General features: G+C 37.6%; 1 protein-coding gene across 7 annotated transcripts in view; it reads left to right on the forward strand.

The window, feature by feature from the left end:
- Positions 1-26,234, forward strand: part of SUCLG2 (succinate-CoA ligase GDP-forming subunit beta) — a 337,575-nt gene that overhangs the window by 201,300 nt on the left and 110,041 nt on the right. The gene's annotated exons all lie outside the window — the stretch shown is intronic.

Raw genomic sequence — 26,234 nt, forward strand, 5'->3', positions numbered from 1 at the left:
TATGTTGACTTGGAATGTATTTTTTTGATGATCTAATAGGCCTACGCTGGGAGTCAAACTTTCCTCTTAGTATCTTGCTCATGCTTACTGTGTATGCACATTGTGTTATAGTCTGTATCCCTTCCCTCCCCACACACCACATTCCTTCCCACTTCTCCACCCATAGATTGTGAGCTCATTAAAACCAGAGGTACTGATTTTTGTAGCTAACTCCATCTGTCCCAGTACGTGCCATGTAATAATTGCTCAATGAATATTTGGAAGACGATGGGGGGAAAAACCCACTCCTACGCACTTATAAAATCATAATATTTTTTAGATTCAGACAGTTGCTTTTCTGTAATGACTTGATAACATTTCCTCACATTGTTAAGAGTTCAACTTTATAGTGAATTTTGTATTTAATTGCAGTATTTTATGGTACTTCTAGTATTATTACATTTGGGAAATGAGGTAGAAATCATAGAAGGGAGTAAGTAAAACATTTCTAAAACAATTAACTCAGTTTTATAGACCTTGAATTTTAGCATGTTGTCCAACTGAGAGTGATTCCTGTTACCATATGCATCTTGAGAATACACATTAAATAAAACTAGTGAACCAAATTACAATGTATTTTCATGAGCTAATTTCTAGTGATGACTTTTTAAAACTTGTTTAAAAAACTAACGTTGATCTTTAGATTTTAACTATTTTCTTCGTTAAATATAGACGATTATTTTAAAATTTGCATCTTATTAAAAAACCATTAATGAAAGTCTGTAATTAATAGATAACCTGGCTTTAATAATTCACAATTGCAAGTAGTTAAAATGAATAGTGATTTTCTTAATATATATATACTTTTAAAGTGAAGTGCCCTTTTGATAACCAACATACTTTGAGTATCTGGCATGGTTTTGCCCAGACAGATATGCACATATGTTATGTATCTGTGCACATACCAGATAGACCTAAATAATTATTATTTATGTATGTGACTCTTTTATAACGAGAAGGCGATACACATTCTGTATTTGTATTTTTATTTTGTCTGAATTAGGACTGGGAAATGATTAATTACAGGGCAATATTTCTTGTCAAGTTGTGAGTAAATATGTTTAGCATTAGTATAGCTGTTTACAAGCAAGAAAACCCATACTGCTTGCCAAGCATTTGATTAAAAAAATGCATTCAATTCACCACATAGTCTCTCTGTAGGAAAGAACTTTATATTTGTGTGGCTTGGCATTTAGTAATTAAATCTCTTTAAACATTTTAATTAGGCTGAAGGCCATCCAAAACCTTTGCTGTCATCTTGAAAACAGTTTCAGCTATAATAATCATAAAGCTGTAGAGCAACCATGAGCACTTTCACAAGAGTCTTAAATCTAGAGCAGTGTTTCTCAAATTCCATTGTGCATTAAAATCACCTGAAAAGCTTGATGGAACACAGATCCTTGTTTCTTTTTAACAACTTCCCCCTTTTGATCAGACTCTCAGCTTAACTGAGAGATGTGATCATAGCTTAAGGCATTTAGTGCCACCTCATTTACCGGTCTGAAGTTCTCGAAGCTTTTATTGATCTTCTTTGTGAGATTCACAGCTCGTGATTTTTTTTGCTGTATCTCTGTGGTATTCACATGTCTTGACTTTATGATCACAGTTTTTAAGTCAGTCATTCTCTTTGTTCCTTTTCTGATGTTCTAGTCTTAGGGAGATCATTTGCTTGGTGTTCAGTGCCTGCAAACGTGCATTTAAAGCTCTTGAGAGAATATGACACACCGAGAGAGATTCCTGTGATTGTTGTAAGCTCCAGCGTTTTGATTGCCCTTCAAAGCCATAGTCCCCAAGACCCAAGTCAATCAAAATCAAATAAGTCAAAGAAACACCCTGTTGAAGGAGCCACCTTTAAGCCAAGTGATCTTATGATCTTAGTAACCTTATGTAATCTTACGTGATCTTAATGATTTTATGTATAACTGAGTTTCAACTTCCCCAGAAGTGTTAATCCAGGTACAACAGGTGGTGCTGGCCACAGCACAGACGCCTCCTTACTCAGCTAAAAGATAATCAAGGTCTGTCCTATTATCAAGAACAAGAATTTTGGGGGGCAGCTGTTGCTTCAGCAGCAGATTCTGCAGTACTTTCAAGACTTAAGGAGAGGTTCCTGATTATAGCCTCACTTATATTTACTCCTAACCAAGGAAATAGGGCATGTCAAAGGAAGCGAATCCTGAATCATGAATGCCTCCTGGTAATTCTCATTTGAATCTGTGGCTCAGGACTGGAAAGATGACAGCCATGGACACCAATAAAATTTTAAAGGTCTCTAGACCACATCAGCAGTTTTATTCTGGTTACCGTTGCCTTGTGTCCTTTCTTTGCATAGACCTTGGATGCAAAGTTCCCCAAGCTTGGAGTTGTTAACCATAGACTGGGAAACACACCAGGGAGTGTCTAGCATCATGGACAGATCAGAGTTTTCTGATGATGAATCCAGCAGTCTGAATGGTTAACCGTCTTAGCAGTGGCCTGGGAGATACAGATGATGGCACTATCTTTCCAGGCCAATGCCAGAGCAAAGGAAAGAAAGAGAAGAAGAAAAGGTTTTATGTTTGGTTAAAGTAGGAAGTCTTGATTCAGCATATTTGGAAGAAGCAGTCTACCTTGATGTCAGCCACTTCTCTTTGTCAATTTGAATTGGAGGTCTCCAGCATTTGTACAGGACCAGATGTCAGGTGGTGTCTTCTTCAGCTGTGAGATGTGTATATAGGGTTCAAGTCCCTGAAGTTTGGCTGCCATCTGGGTAATGAGAGGGACCTGGTATCATCCCCTCCAGGAAGGTCCAAGGGCAGCCTTTGTTCTTAGTGATTCCAAATCAGAAGGATGGGAGAACATTGGACACATTAGTTTGGAGAGTTGTAGCTAGACATTTTAGGAAACTAGAAGAATTCAGGATCCAGTCCAGTTTACAGGTATATAACAAAACCTCAAAGACAATTAACAGGACTATAATATCTACAAAGGTGCAAATGCTTTTCTCTCTGTAATCACCCCCATTTTACCAAAGATAGTCACAGTAAAACTAACTTGTTTGCATTAAACTTGGCCTGATTATTTACGTAAGTGCAGCAAGCATAGTGATTGACTATATAAACTCTTTTAAGATTGCTTGGCTGGAACATTGTAAGCAAAGTACCAGGTAGATCTTTCCAGGGAGCTTTATTGCTCTGTAAAGTCAACCTTAATTCCTTAAAAAGTGTCTGGTTATACCTGAGTCTATGCACGTCTCTTTCAAAGCTTTGGTAATATGAGCACATGTTTCCAGTTGTGTCTTGTTACAAGGAGAAGAGATATTTACAAGGAGAAGAGATGAACTTATACATAACTATTTTGCCATGAAAAGAATACTCAAGAGTTTCCAAATTCTGGAGAGATCAGGTAGGGAGAAAAAGCAAATGTTTCATCTTTGTTTACAAAGGTACACTTTACAAATTGTTGTTAAGTTACAGATTGCTTAAGAGAAACAGTTTCTTTAAATCTAGAAAAAAAAAACATTAAGGAATCAGCAGTGATTCAAAAAAGAAGTGAAAATTATTATCATCCTTAGTTCATTCAGTCCCATGTCATTCTTTTTCTGCTTGAATCCAATTTTTTTCATTAGTTCTGGAAGTTTTTTTTTTTAAGGCTCTAATGGCTAGCCTTTTTTTTTTAATTTATTATTTTCTTTCTTTATTTTTTGGCTGCCTCGGGTCTTAGTTATGGTACGTGGGATCTTTGTTGAGGCGTGCAGGATCTTTTATTGCGGTACATGGGATCTTTCGTTGCACTGCATAGACTTCTCTCTAGTTGTGGCGTGTGGGTTTTCTCTCTCTATTTGTGGTGTGTGGGCTCCAGCGCGCATGGGCTCTGTGGTTGTGGCGTGTGGGCTTAGTTGCCCTGCGGCATGTGGGATCTTAGTTCCCCGACCAGGGATCGAACCCACGTCCCTGCATTGGAACGTGGGTTCTTTACCACTGGACCACCAGGGAAGTCCTCAGTTCTGGAAATTCTTATCCAGTTCATTTTTATGATCTTGAAGTTACCAGAAACCTGTGTTTGCCAGAGTCCTTTCCATGAACCTCCTTGAAGATGAAGTACTTTTGCAGAAACACTTTTGCAAAGCACCAGAGTAAAACAATAACTCTCTGTAAATGACAAAAACTTTTTTTAAATGCTCATTGTTAAAGATCTGGTGAGAGCTCATTATGTGGAATTGACAAGGAAATCTGGTTATTTCTGTAACACACATTTTTAAATGATATCTGTAATTATGATAACATTATACCAGGACATATCACAGTTTAGGAATTTTATTCAATTTTTGGAACACTTACATACCTATACAAATGCAACATAAAGAAAGTTTAGTATTGACAATAATTCCCGTGCAATTTAACATATTAAAAAAGCCTCATTCGTTTAACACTTCTCTTTTTATAAGGAGAGAGAACAAATCTTTTGAGATGTTCCAGGAGCTCTCTAGAAAATTCCAAAGTTCTCAGTCACAATTACTTCATTTGAATTTGATTTTGGGAAGTTTGTAAAAATATCAAAGACTTTGAAACACTTGGTCATTGAGGGTCGCAGGTCATTGGAAATAACAGGTATCCATTTAACTGTAGTGACAATTAAAGACTTTGAAGACAAATGTAGTTGCTTAAAAAAAAAAAACTTTTAATGCTGATAGCTATAAAGACATGCCTATCTTAATTAAACCAACAACCTTAAACTGCCTTTTATACCAAATATTTTCTTAAATCACATGGACCTGAAATTCATTTATGTTAGTTTTTGTTATATTTCTCAGAATTTAATTTACATAAGTGCCTAATTTCTTTAAGCCAATTAAATAAAGCTCTTTTACAAATTACTTTTAGCAATACCATCCAGAGGTAGAAACTGTCATATGTCTACACCACATATAAATAGACACACATAAATAGACGCAGAGACCTTATAGTTTTGCTCTAAAATTTTAGTCATGAGATGGGTAGGATAATGCAAAACTCACTAGCTTATAAAAGAACAGTTGGGATAAGTTAAATTTATCTACTCAGATTTTTAAAGTTCAGAAGATACTTAAGATTTGTATTTGTCCTTGACAAGTAATCTTAATGTAGTTCTTCCAAGAAGGTCTTTGGTTTCCTAAGGCCAGAATTTTTATAATGTTTGCAAGCCTTTTGAGATAAATAGGGGTGGTTTCAGGATTGCTGTAAAAAAAAATAGGTGAAATTTGAACTGTCTCTAGAGCTATATTTCTAGTTTTGTGAAGGTTTGCAAGGTTAGGACGGTTGCTCTCAATTCCTCAATACAACCTCAATTCCTGAATTTGATTGTAGCCTGGCTGATAAAGGAGTGACATACACTTCCACCTTTGTTGTAATGTTTTTCTTTCCCTCTGGGTACATTTAGCTTAGAGGAAAACGGCTTAAAATTTTTCTTGTTAGGCTCTGAATATCAGCTTCCGATTTGTTCTAAGTTCTGATTATAGAGTTAATAAATTCTTTTAGATACCTTGTCAGGTTTCAGATAAGACAAACAGTAAATATTTACAGAGTATTAAACAGCCCCACAGACCCAAGAGGTGTCCTCAAAGAGGGTGCAAAGGTTATTACCTTCCCAAGATCCAGAGTCACTCTCAACAATAGCCAAAAGAAAGAATTGACACCTGCATGTGCCGGGCAGGTGGAAAGCCAAGCTAAGTTTTTAGGACATGAAACGAGGCAAGCATGAAGGCAATAGCTATTCCTAGGAGAAGAAGTATCAATAACCTATGGGTCTGGAGTTGGGAAAGAAGGAGCAACATGAAAATTTATTTTCCTCTCTTGACTGGGCCCTATAAGCAGAGATCTTGGGAGCTGACTCTGGCCAGAATTTTCACCCTTGGCCAACTTCTGCCAGGTTTCCTAGAATCCCCTCTGTGGGCTCCAATGTCTACCAGAATTTGACAAGATTTTTCATTAGTTTTAGTTATTCTTGGCTGTTTAAAGGAATAATGTAGCAGTTTACTAGAACATCACTCAGTTTTGTTAGCTCTGGGAGGGGCCCATACAGAGGCTCTTCTTTGAAGGTAGAATGGGGTTGTCTATTAGGCCATTAACTTGGTGGACTTTGTTTTATGGTTGTGTAGTCTTTTCAGAGTGGAAAAACAATTCAGACAGGTTATTACTTGAATGAGTACTCAAGTAGAGGAGGAGAGAGGAGGGTAGCAGTAGGAGTTATTTCAGACTTAGTCTTTTGTTTTAGATACCTCATATCTTTAATTTTTCATTAGCCTTTCGCAACAATCTTTCAGTGAAACCGTTTTGGGAGTTTGAAGGCTTTTGGAGGCTTTTGCATGCCGGTTAAAATAGGTATCCTATTCTGTTTATTTATTTGGCAGCCCTTGCTTTCAAGTGCATTTTAAGATCATTAGATAAATGATCTTATCTAATTGGAATGTTCCTCATAATGGCCTTTGTAATTCTAGGTTGTTTTTAGGAAAATTCTGTCATTTTTGTAGATATTTATAGCTTCTAGGACCCTAATTCTAAGACATAAAATAAGCAGATGTGCCAGAAGGTGTCCCACTTAACTCTTAATATTTTAAAGATCTCATTTTTATTATTTTTCATTGTTATTATTTTTAGCTAAACCGTTGGGTCTCTCACAGCCAAACTAATACCTAAAGGGATGTGCTGCTAGATTGGGAATTGTGTGATATTTTGCACAGAAATTTTCTTGAGATTGACAGGTGACTTACTGTCAATCCAACCCATTCCATGGCCAACTTAGCCTAACATGGGAGTCTTTAGGTTAGGTGGCAAGCACTCCAACAGCTTTTAAATACTCAATACATGCCCCCAGTTTTGTTTTGTTTTTTTGCTCCCAAGATTTCCATTAGCAATAACCTTCATTTACAACAAAATTTTATTCACCCAGTCCCTTGCACTGGACCCAGTCCAGCTTAAACTGGACCCAGTTCAATCCCAGACTCAGTCTGGTTTTTAAGTTGGACCCAGTTTGACTCTGGCCAGTAGTCACCAGCAGTTTCCTGTGTGTAGTCTGAGGATTGTTAAAAAGATTGAACCAGTAGACCTCAACAAATGGGGACTGCACACTGGGGGCTCCACATAAGTGGGGAACTGCAAACTGCCAGTAACGGTTCCCACATGGTTCTTAAGACAGAATCAAGGGCTGGAGGTTTCCAATCAAATGTGGAAACTGGGGAAAGTCAATTAGATTGGGAGCTCAGTGCAGAGAGTGCAGAGCTCAAAACCAAGGTGAACTTACCCACAGCCCTGAGAAACAGGGAGAAAGATGGTGAACTTAATGGTTCGCCCAGTACCACACCTGTGTTTCTCATCCTCAACTGCCATCAGAAGTTTGCTTCAAAGCCCAACACTGCCATCTAATCTGTTAAACAACAAAATTCAGCTGAGAAAATTTAAAAATCAGCTTGACTTTATTCAACGATTTTTGAATTGGGTGGCATCCCATCTCACAAATAGAAGGAAGCTGCAAGGGACTGTACAAAATGGAAGGCTTTTATAGACAGAAGGGCACAGGGACAAGGAAAAAGCAGATTTCCTCATCTTTCTTGGTTGGGGGGGAAGGATCTGTCAGCTGGATGACCTTACTACTGCTGATCAGGGAATTCCAGACTGATTGATTATGCTACATTCTGGGGAGAGGCTGAAACTGCTGTCAGGCCAGGTATTAAGTCTTGGTTTGCTGATGGGGGACTTGGCACAAGTGACTTCATTTGGGGCTTGTTTCTTAGAACAAACATAATCTCAGAAGTAACAGTTCGTTCACTAGAAGCTAGTCACTATGTCCTGCCCATACTCAAGTAGAGAAGTAAGTTCCATACCTTTTGAAGATAATATCAAAGAAGCTTTGAATGTATCCTTCAAATCATCACACTATATTAGCATCAGTCTTCTCTTCCATGAAATGAGAAAGTGAGATATGATAGGACCTTAATAATGGTAGGTATTTTGTTATGGTGATGATAATCATCATCATCATCATCATTTCTTAAGAACTTTACAATCAACGAAAGTGTATTGGTGTGTGAAATTCTCCCCACCCAAATCTGTATTTTATTAATTGTCACATTTCATAAAACCCCTCTTTTTTTTAATGAAGGAAATATACTCTGATAATAAAACCAGACTCTAACCAAAGAAGTTATAGACTGATATCATTATGATTGCATATAAGAACATCTGTAATAATTTATTATTAAAAGAAGAATAAAAGAATAAGTCGCATCACCATGTAGGGTATATCCTTCTAACACACAAGGATAGTGACTCTGTCAGGTGACTTAAAAATTACGTACCATTTGGCCCCATAATCCATCTCTGTGAGTTTGTCTTAAGAAAATAATGCCAAAATTTTTGATGCAAAAGTATGCTTAGCACAGGATAGTATTTTTGGTTGGTAGCCTCCAAGATGGCCCCTAATAATTGATCCCCATTTCCCGATGTTCACATTGTTGTGTAATCCCCTCCCATTGAATGGCTGGACCTGATGCCTCACTTGGAACAAATAGAAATGAAATATCAGATTATAAAAAGACTGTGGCTTTTGTCTCAGGGGCTGCCACTCTCTCTTTTTACACATGGTAAGTATGATTTTAACTGGGATCAATCTTTTTTTTCTCACCCCAGAAACATACTAGAAAAAAATATACCAAGTAACGACACTCTGTGTCTTTGAGTGTTAGGACTGTGTGTGATTTGTTCTACTTTTCTTTGTTTTTCTATTCCCTTTCAGTATCATATATTATTTTACAGTGGAGAAATGCTTACAAAGAAAAAGAGAAGGTAAGGAAAATCAGAGGAAAAGAACAAAGTAGATGTTTAAACACATGTAGCATTTGAGAAGTGATTGTTTTGGGAGAAAACAGTTGTGAATTTACACATTTGTATTTAAGTAACTGCAAGGAAAAGATATAATTCAAGAGTATGTAATATTTAAAATTTGTGTAGCAGTCGTATATCACTTATAATAAGAAAAATGAAACAACATGAGATGTTTACAGAAAATACAGGTTACTTTTTACCTAGTACTCGCAGATGAGAAGTACTTTGTAAATCCCTGGTAATATTATTGATGATAATTTAGTGACAATTTAGTTTGAATCCTATAGCAATTTAGGCAACGGAATTTACTAGCACATCTTTGCTAGTTGATTTCCACAGATCGCAGTGCTTCAGTCAATGAAGATTTTTGGATTGTAGGTCTTGTTTGGCAATAGGATTTTTGTAAATGGCATTCAGGGGTGCTTTGCTTTCTAACCTTCTCATTGTTAGTTTACCTTCCGTCTTCCAATCCATTCTGTAGCATGTCATTGGTTTCCATGATGGCTGATTCCATCTCCTTTGGAGTCTGCTACAGGTCACTGCAATGTGGCTGTCTAGCCAAGAGCTGGTGAACAGAAACATTAAATTGCTTCAGATTGTTGGGACCTGTTACCTTTTCTCTAGCAAGGTTTTGTTTCTTTTCTTGTTCATTTGTTACTAGCAGTGGCATTGTGTTTGGAAAAATAGGTTGTATTTTTCCACTTTTGCACCCTTTGTTCTTAATAATTACCTGGAACACTTTGCTAAGATTGGAGTCCATTACATGTATTTCTGTAAGGCTCACAACTAACATTCATTCTTTGTATTTTATTTTATTTTCCGCAGTGGTCAAACCAAATGAAATAGTCTCCTAAGTACTGAATCTAGTAGAATTCCGAGTTTTAAAAAGTGCATCTATACTAGAACATATGCATCTCTCTGATAGCAAATACAGTTGCAGGAGCCGCTTTTGGGGGATACAATTTTTCATACACTCATGTTTCAGACAGTTAGTAGAACTTCATCTCCAAAATTCGAGAGGAAGAGAACATTAAACTATTTTAAATGGTCAATGTAAATTTCATTTGGCTGCACGCATATTCGTTCCTAAGTGAAGTTATTTAAGGGGAAAAAGGTCATAAATGAGAAGAGCATATAATGTTCTCTAGTCTGTACTTGGTTACTTTAAAAAAACTGATTGCTTTTAGAATGTGTTTTCCTTTAAAAATTACATCATAAAAGAATGTTTTCTTTATTTTGACTAGTTTTTTTATTTCTGCAATCTTCGAGTCACATATGTGTGTACATAATAACGGGCTAAAATAATGTGTATTCTTTTTAATCTATAAGATGATGCATGTACATTCTCTCTGCTGAGTCTTAAGAGCTGCTTCAATTTGAACTGTGCAGTAATTTTGCATTTTCATTTTCTCTGATTTAACTGATGTCTGTAAATAAAGGCTGCAACTTAGTTTAATAATAAGAAACCTGTTATCACCGTGTGGTAAAGATAACGTATTATCATTACTACCATTAACAATTGCTGGTGTTAATAAGACATATTTTCCCTGCTTCATCCCAGAGCAACCTGCATTTGAAGTAAAGAATTGAGGTAGATAGTCTTTTAAGTGTATTCTCTCAATGTTTTGTTCAAAAGGAAAATAATTATTAAAATGTCCTTAAAAAACATTGTTTGGGTCTCAGTCACTACTACAGGGGAGCAAGCTATACTCATGCAAGAGTACTTGTGATTTGCTGAGAATTATAGAGAACAGTGGTCCTCAAACCTTCATCAGCTATAGCCATACCACGAGGTGGAGAGAGATTACTGTAGTTTCCCAATCAAGCAAATCTATAGATATGCGAGAGAAAAACCATTATAAGGTTGACCTTGAGTCTTTTCTACTTCATTTAAAAACCCAAGTAGATCATTCATAGATTAATATATTTAGCTATGATCAGTTACTTGTGATGGACTCACCTAACAACTGATGGGATGCATGAAGAAAACATACTTAGTAGTGGAACATGTGAGATTAGACTTGGCCCAGCCCTTCCTGGATATAGTTCTCTTGCCCATTTGTTTGGAATGGAAAGAGGAAATAAATGAAGCCTTTGCAGCTCATCCTGCCACATGGCATGCACGTGCACATGTATACAAAAATTAATAAATAAAGAAGAGAATACATTTTTCAAGTGAAGCATTTGCTTTGAATTCAGATTGACCACCATCACTCCTCTCCCCAGCCAGCATAAAATTTCACTGCTGCCCTTTCCTGTCTCAAGTGTTGAAAAATAATTTTGATATGTTTTTCTATTTGGTACCCTATATGCAATTTTAAATTGAACTTATTTTAGCTATATCCTGTTTCATGATTCACTAAGAACACGGTAATGATCATCATCTTTTGCATGTATGTCTGTGTGTGTGTGTACTTTTTTGCTTTTCAAAGATATTTTAAACTGATTATTTAGCACTCCTGAGACCTGTGTATTCCCATGTGTTTTGTCACCCTCTAGATCTGTGGTGGCATTTTGGATTTACTCTCATTGCTCAATTAGAAAGCAATTGAGCTTCCCATCAGTATAGCAATCTTTTTCTTTACAATTTTTTTATGAACAGAAACTAAACCAATCATTCAGCCAGCAAGTAGACAGTTAAAAAAGACACATTGTAGATGCTTTTGTAGAACTAGACTTAACTAAGCATCTCACTGCAAATTAGTTCCCTTTTCAATAAATCCTGCACCTCACAATCCCTGGCTAATATGACCCTGGTTTAGTCTTCAGACCTTAAATTTAATTTACCCAAATCTCGGGATTTGTTAATTCCCTAGGGGACTATCAATCCCTCTGGGTGTTTCAGCAATTTGCTCGATCAGCTAAAGTGTTAGGCTCACTCTACCTCACTCCTCAGTTTCTGTCTCACTTCTCAGTTTTCTTTAGGAAGAAATAGACTTTTTTCCCCACACAGTGACTAAAAAAGAGAAAGGTCACTCAATAACTTGATCCCAGGCCACTGTCTTCTCTCTTCTACAATTAAGAAAGATTTTTCTCCCTCAGCACCTGCTCTTTACCCATCAACTTTTTTATTGTTCAGAGGGCATCACACCTCCCATCTGAAATGTCTTTTAAGTGAATAAAATTGATCATTTTCAGCCAATTTCAATTGCAGATTAGGTCACAAAGGTAAATGGAATGAGAAAATAAACTTCAAGTAACATTCCAGCTAAATATTTTTAATCTTATCAAACAAATGTTTGGGGAAGCAATATGTGAAGTGGTTTCTCTTCGAGGTCCACTTTAGGATTTTTAATATGGTTACAAAGTAATGTTTTCTGTAGGTAGCTTTTATAGAAATGCTATTTTGAACTTTTACTAGAGGTTATGACTAGCAGCACTTTCCCCCCCAGAGGTACAGTGGAAAGGGCAGACAGTAGACAGACGCACTGTTCCCTACCTTAGTGAACTGTCCACTCAAAATGATTTTAAGAAGATAAGAAAATTCAGAAGATATTAGGCATCGCTTGTAATTTAAGTCCACTTAATAAATGTGTACTGAGCCACTGTTTCTTTTAAAACTCTGACTTTGGTGTTGTGGGAAGGGGCTTCAAGGTGGAAGGGTTGCAAAAATAACTAAGGTTCCACTTCTGCCCTCAGACACATTTGGAGTAGGTAAATCATGTTGTATAGCTGGAATATCCACAGCTAACTACAGAAAGGATCCTTCACAGCTGTTTTCCCAGAGTTTTACTATTGCATGTGAGTTCGTCTCTTACATTTGGCCTTGGTGACCGTAAAATTAGTATTATCACCTATAGCGCTGTCCTAGGCTCCCGAGATACGGCATTTGCTGAGACTGATTTCTGTCTGTAAGGAACTCTTAGCCAGTTACTGGCTGCTTGTTTATTGAAACAGGTTTAATAAACCAGCAAAATAATGTTCAGCAATCCGAGTTGCCAGATTTTACAGAAAAGATGCTGTTGTCATCTGCCAAGGGTTTAGCCCTTAAGGTGGTCAGGCCCCCAGATGGTCTCCCATTGTTAAATCTGGCCACTGCTACTGCACCTTGAAAAATGCACAGCTGAAAAATGTAGTTGGGACAAAGGGAGTCTGAGCAGACCATCATTCCTTCCTCGTGTTCTTAAGGTCACGTGCCCTTAGTGTAACACCCAGGGAGAGCAAACTTGGCCTCCAGTGCCCAACTAAGCCACCAGCTGCTGACCCCTAAGTGATTATTTGTTTATGTTTAATTTCAGTTTGAAGATTGAACTGACTTTTCCTACCTAGTTGCAAACTAATCAGGTGACCACATTAGTTTCAGGGGTATAATATGCCCAAAGAAACAGTGCTGGCCAACTGCTTCCTTGATAACAGTGTACTTCTGAAACCAAGCATTTGTATCCATGAACAATAAAGAAAGTCTAGGTCTTGAGTTGGTGACCTGGTTTCTATTGTTAACTCTCTGTTCAAGGGCCTCTCATGCTTGAAGTTATTTTAAAACCTGATCTCATAGCAGTAGCTTCAGTTTCACATGTGAATTGGTGAGCTATTTGGAAAAGAAAATATTTTTTTGTTAAAAAGAGAAGAGCAAAGCTTTTGCACAGCAAAGGAGACCATAAACAAGATGAAAAGACAACCCTCAGAATGGGAGAAAATATTTGCAAACGAAGCAACTGACAAAGGATTAATCTCCAAAATATACAAGCAGCTCATGCAGCTCAATATCAAAAAAACAACCCAATCCAGAAATGGGCAGAAGATGTAAATAGACATTTCTCCAAAGAAGATATACAGATTGTCAACAAACACATGAAAGGATGCTCAACGTCAGTAATCATTAGAGAAATGCAAATCAAAACTACAATGAGGTATCACCTCACACTGGTCAGAATGGCCATCATCAAAAAAATCTACAAACAATAAATGCTGGAGAGGGTATGGAGAAAAGGGAACCCTCTTGCACTGTTGGTGGGAATGTAAATTGATACAGCCACTATGGAGAACAGTATGGAGGTTCCTTAAAAAAGTAAAAATAGAACTACCATACGACCCAGCAATCCCACTACTGGGCATATATCCTGCGGAAACCATAATTTAAAAAGAGTCATATACCACAATGTTCATTGCAGCACTATTTACAATAGCCAGGACATGGAAGCAATCTAAATGTCCATCAACAGATGAATGGATAAAGAAGATGTGGCACATATATACAATAGAATATTACTCAGCCCTAAAAAGAAACGAAATTGAGTTATTTGTAGTGAGGTGGATGGACCTAGAGTCTGTCATACAGAGTGAAGTATGTCAGAAAGAGAAAAACAAATACATATATATGGAATCTAAAAAAAAAAAAATTGTTCCGAAGAAACTAGGGGAAGGACAGGAATAAATACGCAGAGGTAGAGAATGGACTTGAGGACACGGGAAGGGAGAAGGGTAAGCTGGGACGAAGTGAGAGAGTGGCGTGGACATATATACACTACCAAACGTAAAATAGATAGCTAGTGGGAAGTAGCCGCATAGCACAGGGAGATCAGCTCGGTGCTTTGTGACCACCTAGAGGGGTGGGATAGGGAGGATGGGAGGGACACGCAAGAGGGAGCATTGTAAAGCAGTTATACTCCAATAAAGATGTTAAAAAAGAGAAGAGCAATAAAAACATAAAACACGTATCTATGATCAGAGTATTATTTAGAGGAAAACAATCCTGTCTCTCTGATAATATACAAAACTTTTTTGTTCAGTCTTATTATAATAAGGCTATTAAGCAGGAAGAGACCCTATTGTGAATTATATTCCTAATGTCATTTATTATTTGTTTTTGTAGGCAAACAATCCTTGATCAGTAGATGTTTTTTGCTACCAATTTTAATTAACAGAAAGGAGTGTCTTGTTATTAAGGAGTCAGGTGTTTATAGATGAGACATTTTCATGCTGGCAAAAAGTTTGTTTCTTTAAATATGTTAAGTATATTCTTCACATTCTTATTTCAATACTTTTTTACTCAGCAAATCCTTTTCTTGGATAATACAAAGTAAATTTCAGGTAAGTCCACACGTGCATTCTGAACAAATGGAATTTGAAATGAAGAGTTACAGGTGTTTGTGCAAAGAGACATTAGCATTTTGAGAAGTAATCAGAGTGATCTATCAGCCATCAAGTCCTTCCTTGTATCTCTGTTTTTTGCCATCAAATTTTTGTTTGTAATTGTACGAACCACCCTTTATGACCCCAGGTACTAATATGACACTCAGTTTTATAAGTAGTGAAATAATAGTGATGATGGGGTTTTTTTGTTATTTGTTTCCTTGCTTGTTTTGTTTGGTTTTTTAGCTCAGGAAAAAGTACTATAAAATACTAAGATTTGACAGTCCTCTATTCTTGTCTAACTTCCTGGGGGGAGAATTCCTTAACATTCTCTATTACTCTCTCACACAGAGTCTTTTACACAGGAGTTGTGTCCTACTTATTTCAAGTGAGTCAGTTGATAAATGTGTTGTATTTTAGATTACAGGACGGCAGGGTCCCCCGAGCATGAATTCCTTTCTGAGTGTACATTAAACTGCTTTTGAGATTATGGTAACATTTTACAGGTCTCAATTTAAGACTAAATTTCCTTTATTTTAGATTGCTGTAATCCTCTACAGCCCTGATGTTAAGCAATAACATGTTGTCCAGTGAAGATTTACTTTACTTTTCAAGGTTCCTGATATTAATTCTAGAGATAATCAACACACTTAAAATATAAATGTGAGTCCACTGACATTATCTAGATCTTATTCTTCATCCCCAGAATGATGCGAAGTGCAAGAAGGCAATACCAAATAAGAATAGGAAACTCTGTACCCGGTAGTTACTTAAAGACAAGTTAAATTCATGAGTCGATTAGGAAGCCATAAATCATTGTAATCTTCTGTGGCATTGAACTTGAACATTGAACTAACAGATAACTTAATCGGATGTGAAATGATTATCTGAATAAAGGTGAGTAGGAAGGAGAGGGGATTATGGGTTGAAGACTTAGTGTAGGCACAATGAGCAGACTAGATTCTTGGAGGCAGGAGAAGTGTTGAAAGAGCAGAGGAGAACGAGTAAGACCTTTTAGACTGGATGCTCAAGCAGGAAAGGCCAGTAAAGAGATTGTTCACTTTGGAAAAAAGTGGAATGATAGGTAAGAAATTCAGTTAAGTGAGAAGGGGCCAAGCTGTGCAGGCCCCTATCCATTGTTGCACTGAAGGAGTGCCCATCTGGAATTATCCATCAAGCATCAAGAGTAGTGATAATGGTGGTGGTAGTGGTGGTGGTGGTGGTGGTGGTGGTGGTATTTGTAACGGTCACCAGTTATTGAGCTCTTATTATGTGCCAGGCTCTTGTACTTTTTGTGGATTATTGTACTTGAAGACATTATTATTATCTATTTTATAGCCAAGGAAAGGAGGCTTAGAAGAGGTTCTTTACTCACCCCAAATCACAGAGCAAGTATGTTATAAAGGGAAAATTTGAACCCAGGTGATATTACACCGAAGTCTACATTCTTTAACATTTCCCAATATCACCTCGTATAATAAGTATTTGTAGAGAGCAGAAGTTCAGAGGCACGACCCTACATTTTTAGAAGAGACATTGATAACTGGAGTCCATCCAAAGGAGGCTTCGTGGGGTGATAAAGAATCCTTGAATCCCTGGAAACAGAAAAGAGACATCAAGAAGATAATCTTGTTTGTGAGACAAAGTGAGAGATTTGGCTTTATATCCCTCTTTGTTCTTCTCTTCTTCAGTCTTGGTGGGCTGAGTTCCCTCACCATTATATATTCTAGAGATTGAGGAATTACCTAGAAATGTCTAAGTGAATTGCAAGATTATTTCAGATGGATGGGACTAGTTTTACCAGTGGCAAAAGGGTTCTCAAGTGTTGTCGTTCAGTGGTCTTTTTTGAATGAGACATCATTTGCTTTTATATTCCACTAAAGCAATCCTTGAAGATGCTGTACACACAAAAGAAAATCAGAGTACCCATAAATTCTGCAGCTGATTTCGAGTCAAACATATGGGATCCTTTGGAGACTTCATGAAGCAGAGGAAGAGGAGGAGAGGCTGGTGTCTGGGTAGCGTTGAAGTTAGTCCTGTTATTGGTCAGGACCTAAACAACAGAAACTCAGTGTTCCTTCTTTTCTAGAATACTAACTATTCTAATATGCCATTTAATAATTATGCTGTTTTAATAATGGCATTTTAGGGACAAAATCCCCTTTCAGTAAAGGAAGACATCTGTTCTAAGTTAGATTCTGATGTCAGAAATGTTAAAATTTCTAAAGGCTTTTTATCTTAGAATAGAGGACAAAGAAGGAAGTTCTGCCCCAGTCTATACAAAATCTTGTAGGGCAAAAAAAGAGAGAGAGAGAGAGAGAGCACCAGGCAGATTTTGGGGAAGGCAACATGATTTGTGGATATTTTGTCTTTAAGAGGTAAAGGAGGGATGGGGAAGACAATCAAAGACCAGGCATAGAAAGGGTCAAAATGAAGTTAGTGGGTATCAGAAGGAGGGATTTCTAGTGTCTGGATTAGATACTCTGATCAGTTTAGCATAATATCTGACAGAGGCTACATGAAATCATTCCTTAATGCCCACCCATTAACTATCACCAGATAAGACCAAATCCACCTTGACAGCCCAATGCAAGGAAATCTACCTTCTTCAGCCTAATAGGTCTGTCTCCAAAGGCACTGGCCACATTGCCCTACTTCCCATTTTCAGATCTGAAGGCTTCACCCTAAGGTGATGGGTGTCCTTATAAACTTCTGACTGCTGACCATCCCTCTTGGTGCAGATGAAGGAGCTTATTCAATGTAAACTTTTAATAAGATGCACAGATGCTAAAAAGTACATGGTCATATCCTTGTAGACATCATTGTAAGTAGGTGGTGAATAGCTATTAAATGGGAGTTTTACCATGTATAAAGACATATTCTTAGTTGAGCTGTGGCTTTGAAATATCTTTTTTGCTCTCTGAAGATCAAGTTTACCACTGGATTATAAAATCAGTAAAGGCAGACTATGACTTTTTGGTCACCAAATTGCTCTATCCCCACATCTCAACATTGTAGAATCTTAGCAAAATTTTGTTGAATGTTCTTTCTTTTAATATCCCTGTCATACTTTATTGTTCTCCAAGGCTATCTAGGGGGAAAAATGAGTTTCAAACCTTAGTCTCTGAAAGTCAGTTGGAGCTAACAGGCACTCACTCCTGTTTTGTATTTACTTGTCTCATTTTTAGTGAACTTCTCCCTACCTTGAAGAAATGTACATACATTTAGACTGATTCATGTGCAAATCTTCAGTGCTTTAATTCTAAGAATTGGAAATGCTTCTCATTGAAGTATTCAGCTCCTCAGCATAACCCATTTTAATAATTTTCCAGTCCAGTTTGTGCCAAAAGATGCAGTTCATTTCTGACAGGGTCTCTATTAAAGTCTTTCAGTTTGCAGTTCTTTTTATCAATCTTCATTTATCCATAAAAGCCAAATTTGACCTAGATGTGTAATGACGGATGACAACACCTTGAGTTTCTAATCCCTGTTCTCCCAATGAATATTGCTGTATCATCTCTTCTTTTTGTAGCTTAAAAGTTTACATAAACTTAGCACAGTGGAGTAAAAGCAACAGCCTAGCGCTGGTGGTGTTCACCGTGATTGGCACATATGGCTTGATTATACATTTAGTACATTTGTGCGGGAATGTTTCTCTAGGATTTCCTGAAAGGATGTTGCAGTTGATGTCATGAGAGATGAAGACATGTTTCCAAGGCCACATACCTAATTCAGGGCAGAGTACAGATCCAAGCCTCCTACCTGACTAGTAGTGAAATGTTTTATATGCTTGCTTCTTTGCTTGTTTGTTTTTTTATTGAAGGAGGATTATTTGGGGAAATATAAACAGGCTTTCTTTTAGCATGTGTCTGGAGTCATGTTGTACTATAGTAGAGAAGTCTGATGTACCCTCAAGGTGGCAAGACAGTGGGTCTCTGAATGTGGTAGATCATGTGCCATGTTGGATAAGAGTTTGGGCTTTATGGTCAGGTAGACCTGGATTGAAATTCCAGCTCAGATATCAAGTAGCTGTAGGATCTTGGGCAAGTTACTAACCTCCATGCCCTGCAGCATCAACACCTGAACTTGTTATGAGGATAAAAGGACCTAATACCTATGACATGCTTAGTATATACGTGACACAGTCATGCTCTTAATGAAAAGTTAACTATTCTTAATATTACTTGTTTACCTGGTTATTGATAAAACTCATATGTGCCTGAAGGTGAAACTAGGGTTACAGCAATGGAACAGGGCAAAATGATAACCATGTTTCTTATTAATTTCTAGTTGGAACATACAACAAGCATGTGTATATGTGTATATCTTTGCTTGTTTAGTTTTTACTATATCATCCTGCCTAGAGGAGGATTTTTTTTAGCATAAAAAGAGCTCTTTAGCATGTATGTAGGTCATGTTGTAGCATAGTAGTAGACTGGGTGGTACCCTTAAGGTTCCCCTTATTGAAGAAATTTACAGAGAAGGGTCAGTAGTTTTACTTTGTGGTGCATGGATTTCCTTAAGTCAATAGCAAGGAAATATTTTACTATTTCCTACCCTATCCTGTACTCATATCCCTCTCACTTTCTTTTTTATTCTATCACCTCTCCTGAAGCCAAAGGTGAAAACTTCAGATAATTTGCCTATAGACAGTCTAATTTATTTTGGAAAACATTGTTCTAGACTGGTGTCTTCCTCACTTCCATTTATGGTACAATGCACTGTTACAAAAGAAAATCTCAAATAATTTGTAAGTCAGTATATTTCAGTAAGGTCATTCCATTGTTTTGCATGCTTTCTAGGTAAGGTACCCCAGTTACAATGAATGCCTGGCCTTACATTGGGCTGGCTGTAAGTCTCCTTGGACTAAATCCAATTCCATTTTCCTTTTTCTACCCCATTGCATTTCCCCAAATTTTCATCTTAATTTGTGATTTTAAGCAGGTATTTCATGGAAGCAGCTGTATGTAGTGGTTAAAGCTCTTGTAGTCAAACCAACCCATGTTGAAACCCTATCTGACCACTAACTATCTGCTGAGCGTTGCAAGTTATTTCACCATTCTGAGCCTCAGTTCTCCTGTCTCTACAACTAATGGTAATAAGTCATAACTCGTAGGCGTTTGGTAAAGATTGAATGAATTATTTGTTGACTAAACAGTGCCTAGCAGTAATGGCGATTACGGAGTGCTTATCATTTGCAAGGTAATAGGCTTTGTGTTTTACTTGGATTACCTCATTTAGTCCTGGCACCAACCCTGCAAGGTGGGTATTATTATTATTATCCTCATTTTACAGATGAAGAAACTGACGTCCAAAGAAGTTAACTAGTTCACATAGCTTGTAACTGATAGAGCCAGTACTTATGGGTCAGAGGTCAGAATCAGAACCGCATGGGTGGAATTTTACAGCACCTCAAAGTCAGGATCATATGTTGTTTTTCTTTGTATCTTGACTCCTCTTTTTGACCTCAGAAACCAAAACAACATTTTGCTGTGTGTTGGATGAGTTCTCACAATATGAGGATTAAAGAATAATTTTCAAACATTTACAGCCGAGACAATGGAATGGGCCAGCTTGCAAAAGACGAAGCTCCCTGTCTTTGAAAAGTTTCAAGCTGCTGTTGGCTGACCTCTCAGGTCCTGTCCGCTTCTAAGATTTTATGGTTCATTAATCTCCTTGGCATGTCCACATTACATAAGGTGCCTTTCCCTGCTGCAGGAGAGAGGAAGATTACCTGTCTGTGGTTTATGTGTTAAATTGTTCGCCTTCACTCTTAAAAATTAAAATCTCCTACACAGGATCCTACCAACAATTATTGTCTGAGCTCTATTAAAGAATCAGATTCTCATTTCTACTCCTATTTTTAGTTTGGAGAAGCTGGTTCAGTTCCTTGTTAAAAAGTACTCTAAGCGTCATGTAGCACCATTATTAAGAAATGTATTATACAGTATGAATGGAGTGCTAGATGAATTGATGTGAATTATTCCATGTTTGAGAAGGAACCATTAGGTACTTGTTCTAAATAAAATTCTTTAAGGTAAGGAAATTGCAAATGTACAGTTTTTCCACCCCTTCTCAAAACCTTTGGCGTCGTCTGGGCAGCTAGCAATGATGATTGCCCTGAAGATGAGATTACTGTGGCACTTTCTAGGTATTCCAGATCTTTAATTATTTTTAGTGTCAGTGCCAAATGAAACATTTATGGAAAAGCTCACAGTTAAGCCAAGTAGGTTGAAAATTTATGCTTACATTGGTGAAATGTCAAACATTATATGGCAGTACTATTTTTTTTTTTTTGGAGACAACAATTCTCTTTTCCCCAATTTTTCATGACTCATCTTTTCTTAACTCATCTTTCTTACAGTTTGAAACTTCGTCTTTAGAGAATCAAAAAAGCTTTCTTCATCATTTTTTTCTCCAATTCACAAGAGCTCCACTTTTAAGTGGAAGAAATAATGTTAGTTTTTCCACAGGGATTGATTATAAATTCCTTCTCCATGTTGAATTATACTGGCCTCTAGTGGTTACCTGTCACAATTATGTTTCCTATTGCTCTTGCCTTAACTCACTTATTGTAACACTATACCATATATTTTAATAATTTTTGAGAATCTGTATTGAGCAGCACAAGCAGAGTTGTCAGAGGTTTGAAGTAGATTTCATCATGAAATTGATTAAACTTTATGTACCTTGTGCATCTATAAAGACAGCCATTTGGAACTACAGCATAAAACTGGGCTGGAATTCCTATTCTCACACCTGCTTGGGCAGGAATTACGATCCTCCCAGCTGATAAGAACTTTGGGGTGAAGCTAGATGACAGGGTGTGAAAGGAAACCTTACAGATCACACTGTGAGGCAGAAGTGTCAGCTTACTGGGGGCACACAAGAAATGGGAGATGACCTTAACAAGTCTGGAGCACCTTAGAAGACTATCCCGGGGTTTCTGGACTGAAAACTTGGACATGATTTTTTTCAGAATAATCTTAAAAATAAAAAGAAATTTAAAAAGAGGCACTTCAAGGCATTTATAAAAATGTGTCTGTCAATCAAGGAGATTCCCCTTTGGTACAACATGAACAGTCATTAAGTAGATTCAAGACTACCCTTCGGATCTAGCACATGGGAAAGTACACATTCAAGAAATAAACTCATGCTGAGGGACTGTGTGAGATGGATGAAGTGGGCTTCCACAAACAAAGGGATTTTTGTCCAGATGTTTCAGAGAATAAAGAGCAGTTGCAGATGTAAGGTAGAGAGAAAGAAACTCTAACATATCAGAAAGCAAATGCTTATCTAAACTATGTGGATTCAGGTAGTGTGTGTGCAGGTCTGGCCTTACCAGGTGCTGTTCACTTCCTGAAAAGCTATGTGGATCATATGTGATTTGAGAGCTTCTTTTTCCTTCTGTACATTTTTTCTTGTTTGTAAAGCCATCCTACACCTACTCCCTTGGGGTGTATTTTATTGTTGACCATTAATGGCTCAGTGACACAGTTTATTGACAAAACAGAATAGTGTGACTTTTGAGATAAATGTGAGGCCACTACTTGCAGCTGGGTCATTGGAGTTTCATGGAAGTTAAACATCATCTTTTGTCCAAGGCTGCAGACCTACATTTTTACTTATTAACCATCTTTTCAGGTTTGTCTCCCTGTTACTTGTGTTCCTTTAGGCAGACTGGGAGGCCGCATGGGGATTCGGACTTACTGAGCCTGTCTTTCATTATGCTGAAAATAAGAATTGCAAGTCACCTTCTAGACGGGCCTTCCTTAGTTTTCGTTTGCAGCTAATAAACCAAATGAAGTCATTTCAGTGCTGAGAAGCTCATTTTCACCTGACAAGCTATCATTTGTCATTTATAATGGACAGAACCCAAGATACTAAAGGATTTTGGCTTGTTTTCCTTTTCTGGCCTTTGCCTTGGGTGTAGATTCAGACAGTTAATGAGCAGTAATTTCTGATTTGTAGGTGCTAGCCATCTCCCAGAAAGAACAAGAGAAAGTGTTTGAAAATATTCATTAAATGGCTTAAACTGAGTGTTCAGATTTTTCCATTTATTTTATTGTTTAATTCATGTCCATGGATATGTTGTAGAGAGAGGAAAACTAAACTAAAATTAAGCTTCCAGTTCTAGAATCTGTTTCAGCCTCCAAAGAACGGATTTTCTCAAATTGAAGCTGAGTTGGTCAAAATAGGATGTTATCAGTCTTGCTATGAAATTATGGTTCACTCAACTCAGTATATGGAGGAAAGTTTATTTACAAAGAGATTGATAATGAGGAGGGGGGTAGCGGGTATGCAAACCATAAGAGAAAGTACAAGAGCCTGGGGCAAGTCTGAAATGAAGACTTTGTCCACCTTTTGTGAAGGGACACAGCCACTCAAGACAACCTTGCTGGGAAGGACCTGGAGGAATAGAAACACCCCAACTTCCCTCTCCTCTTGCCAAGGCTTCCCGGATGCCAGCCGGGGAAAGGAGCTCATTGATGCAGCCCCTGGAGTCAGCCTTCCAGGACCCAGAGGAGCAGGGTGGGAATGCAGACTTACAGCACAGATAGGTCCCAAAGGACATCCTTTGATTGTTGAGTGTGTGCCTCAGGAGGTAGAGTGTTCTGAATCCTTTTGTAAAGGGAGTCTAACAACTTGAGAACTCCACTGAGGTCTGCGAAAGGTTAACCAGGGATGGGAGATAATCAGTGATTTAGACACTGAGGTACAAAGAGTTTGGTTAAATTTCATTCCTATCAGGCTGTGGGGAGTGCTTTGCCAATGTAGTTTTTAATTTGCTCCAGATATGGTATTCAGACATTTGCTGAACAGCTAAATAAATATATCAAACTTCCACACAACAGATTACAGTGAGGTCAGACAGTGATATCAGTAATTTTAAAATATTGTCTACAGCAGAGCTGCTTTTTGGTGACAGTGACATCTGATGCTGCTAGTAGATGTAGAATGAATTCTGTAGATTTTCCTCTCCTCCTGATTTTAAATATTACCAGGCAACCGTCCTGCCCAGACATTTTAGAAGAGCCCTAATTCAAATGGGATATTGATTTTTAATAATTTCAGGTATTTTAAATGGTACCTTTTTTGGAGTTTTCATTGGTTTATGTGTTTTGCCTGAATTAATTCACCTGAATTTAAAATTTTGATGCTAAAGAATATTACCTTCAATGACAGTTTTGGAATTTAAGATTCTGGGTGTAAGGTTTGGGGTTGGAGGTCATTTTACTGGGATGAATAAAGGGTGGGACTTCAGGAAATAAATTGGAAGCTTGTTCTTACAAAGAAATATGGCAGTAAACTGATTTTCCCAAATATACTGATGAGATCCGTTATGAAAAGAAACACATGTATGTGTTTTAAAAATTATTTTACTTAAAAGAATTTTAACATAAATTTTAGTGTGTAATAAATAGCTTATAACTTATTGAGATCTTAGCTGGAAGCTTATATTTTTACTTTTCCCATTCACATATTTTTCCCTTAGGGGTTTTGATAAGAATCTTTGTCAACCCCTTGTTCTTCCAGAAAACTAAATGATCAGATAGATTTGAACAGATGTATGGGGGCATCACAGGATCATTACATGCCACCTTCATCTTACATAGACGTGTTATTTACAGAAACAGTGGGTTTTGCGATTAACTAAATTTATGTTCATTTCTCTGTGGTGTGAAGTGTGAATCTGTGTGGTCCTAAGTTTTGGCTCTGTCTGCCTAGCTAATTTTTTTCTTTAATTGATGTCAGTCACGTAGAAAGGCAAAAAAATCACCCATAGAAACAGTTTTTTCCTTTTCTGTAGGAGCAGTTACCCTGTGGAGATTATTATGTTACAACAGTAGACAGATAGACATCCTGTTTATAGATTAATAAATGGGTTCTTCACCAAGTTGCCAATTTTATGGGTGTTCTCTGTATTAACTCTCCAACTAATGATGATGGAGTATACATATTCACATTCATCAAGATGACATAAGTCTGAGGTGATTGGACAAAATACTGCTCAGAAAGAATGTGCCAATAAATATTCTTAATCTGCACCAATGTAGCTTCCATTACAAATAAAATATAGATATTGCATTATGAGCAATGAGTGTCCTGCCTTGAAAACAATTATGTTAAGCTGGGAAGGCAGTTTTGTAACCAAAATATTTCTTAACAGTCAATTTTAATAGCTCATTTCTTAAGTGAGCTCTCTCTCTGTCTCTCGCTGTCTCTGTCTCTCTCTTTCCTGAAGTCTCTTGAGGCTTCCAGTGAAAGCATAGAACCAAAATCCCCTTGCTCTGTTTTTTCTTTTAGCTTCAAATGGCTCTGTGGCCAAATTACACATCATAGTAGTTTTTGCAAGAGCTATTTTAAACACAGGGCACTCAAAAAGAACCTTGCATTTGCCATTCTAAATGCTCAAGTGGTTTTTGTAATCCTGGCAATGGTTCTGATTCTCAGTTCAAAAGGATTTGGAAAATGTCTCTGTAAAAAGATAAAAAACATGTCTGTGCAGTTCCCTTGAATCTCTGTGTTCTTCGGTCCTTTTAATTTCTTGTCTCCTGTACCTACTTTTAATGCCAAACAGTATTTCCATCTTTAGATTTTACCTTCTCCTGAAAATCCTGTTAATAGTTGACTTTAACCACCACCACCATGTTTACTGACAACTGGGGAAGCATTTGTGTCCCACACTTTGACTGGCCGAGGCATTCACGGTTGCTGTTCTTGATTATAAAAGCCTTCCAGGGGCTTCCCTGGTGGCGCAGTGGTTGAGGGTCCGCCTGCCGATGCAGGGGACGCGGGTTCGTGCCTCGGTCCGGGAGGATCCCACGTGCTGCGGAGCGGCTGGGCCCGTGAGCCATGGCCGCTGTGTTTGCGCGTCCGGAGCCTGTGCTCCGCAGCGGGAGAGGCCACAGCGGTGAGAGGCCCGCGTACCGCAAAAAAAAAAAAAGCCTTCCAGTTTTACAGATACTTATAAATATAACCTAAATAGTGCAATGATTGGCGTCTTTGGGGAGAAGGACCCTAGACTCCTGTGTCACCTAACTACCCAATATACCAGCTCCTGAACACTTTTCTTGACAGTTCTCTGGGGATCAAATTTTCCACCCTTTGACTCTTCTGCAAAAGATGACTAAAGTTGGGTATCCTAAGTTAGAACACAGATCCTCTGCTAAAGCTCTCATAAGCTAGAATCCATACTATTTGACCAGATTATTTTTTTCATGAAGCACTATATAAGCCTAATGCCTCATAGAATACACTTTAGAAAGCTTTGACTTAAGGAAA

This window comes from Orcinus orca, chromosome 10, assembly GCF_937001465.1.
Source record: "Orcinus orca chromosome 10, mOrcOrc1.1, whole genome shotgun sequence".
NCBI lineage: Eukaryota > Metazoa > Chordata > Mammalia > Artiodactyla > Delphinidae > Orcinus > Orcinus orca.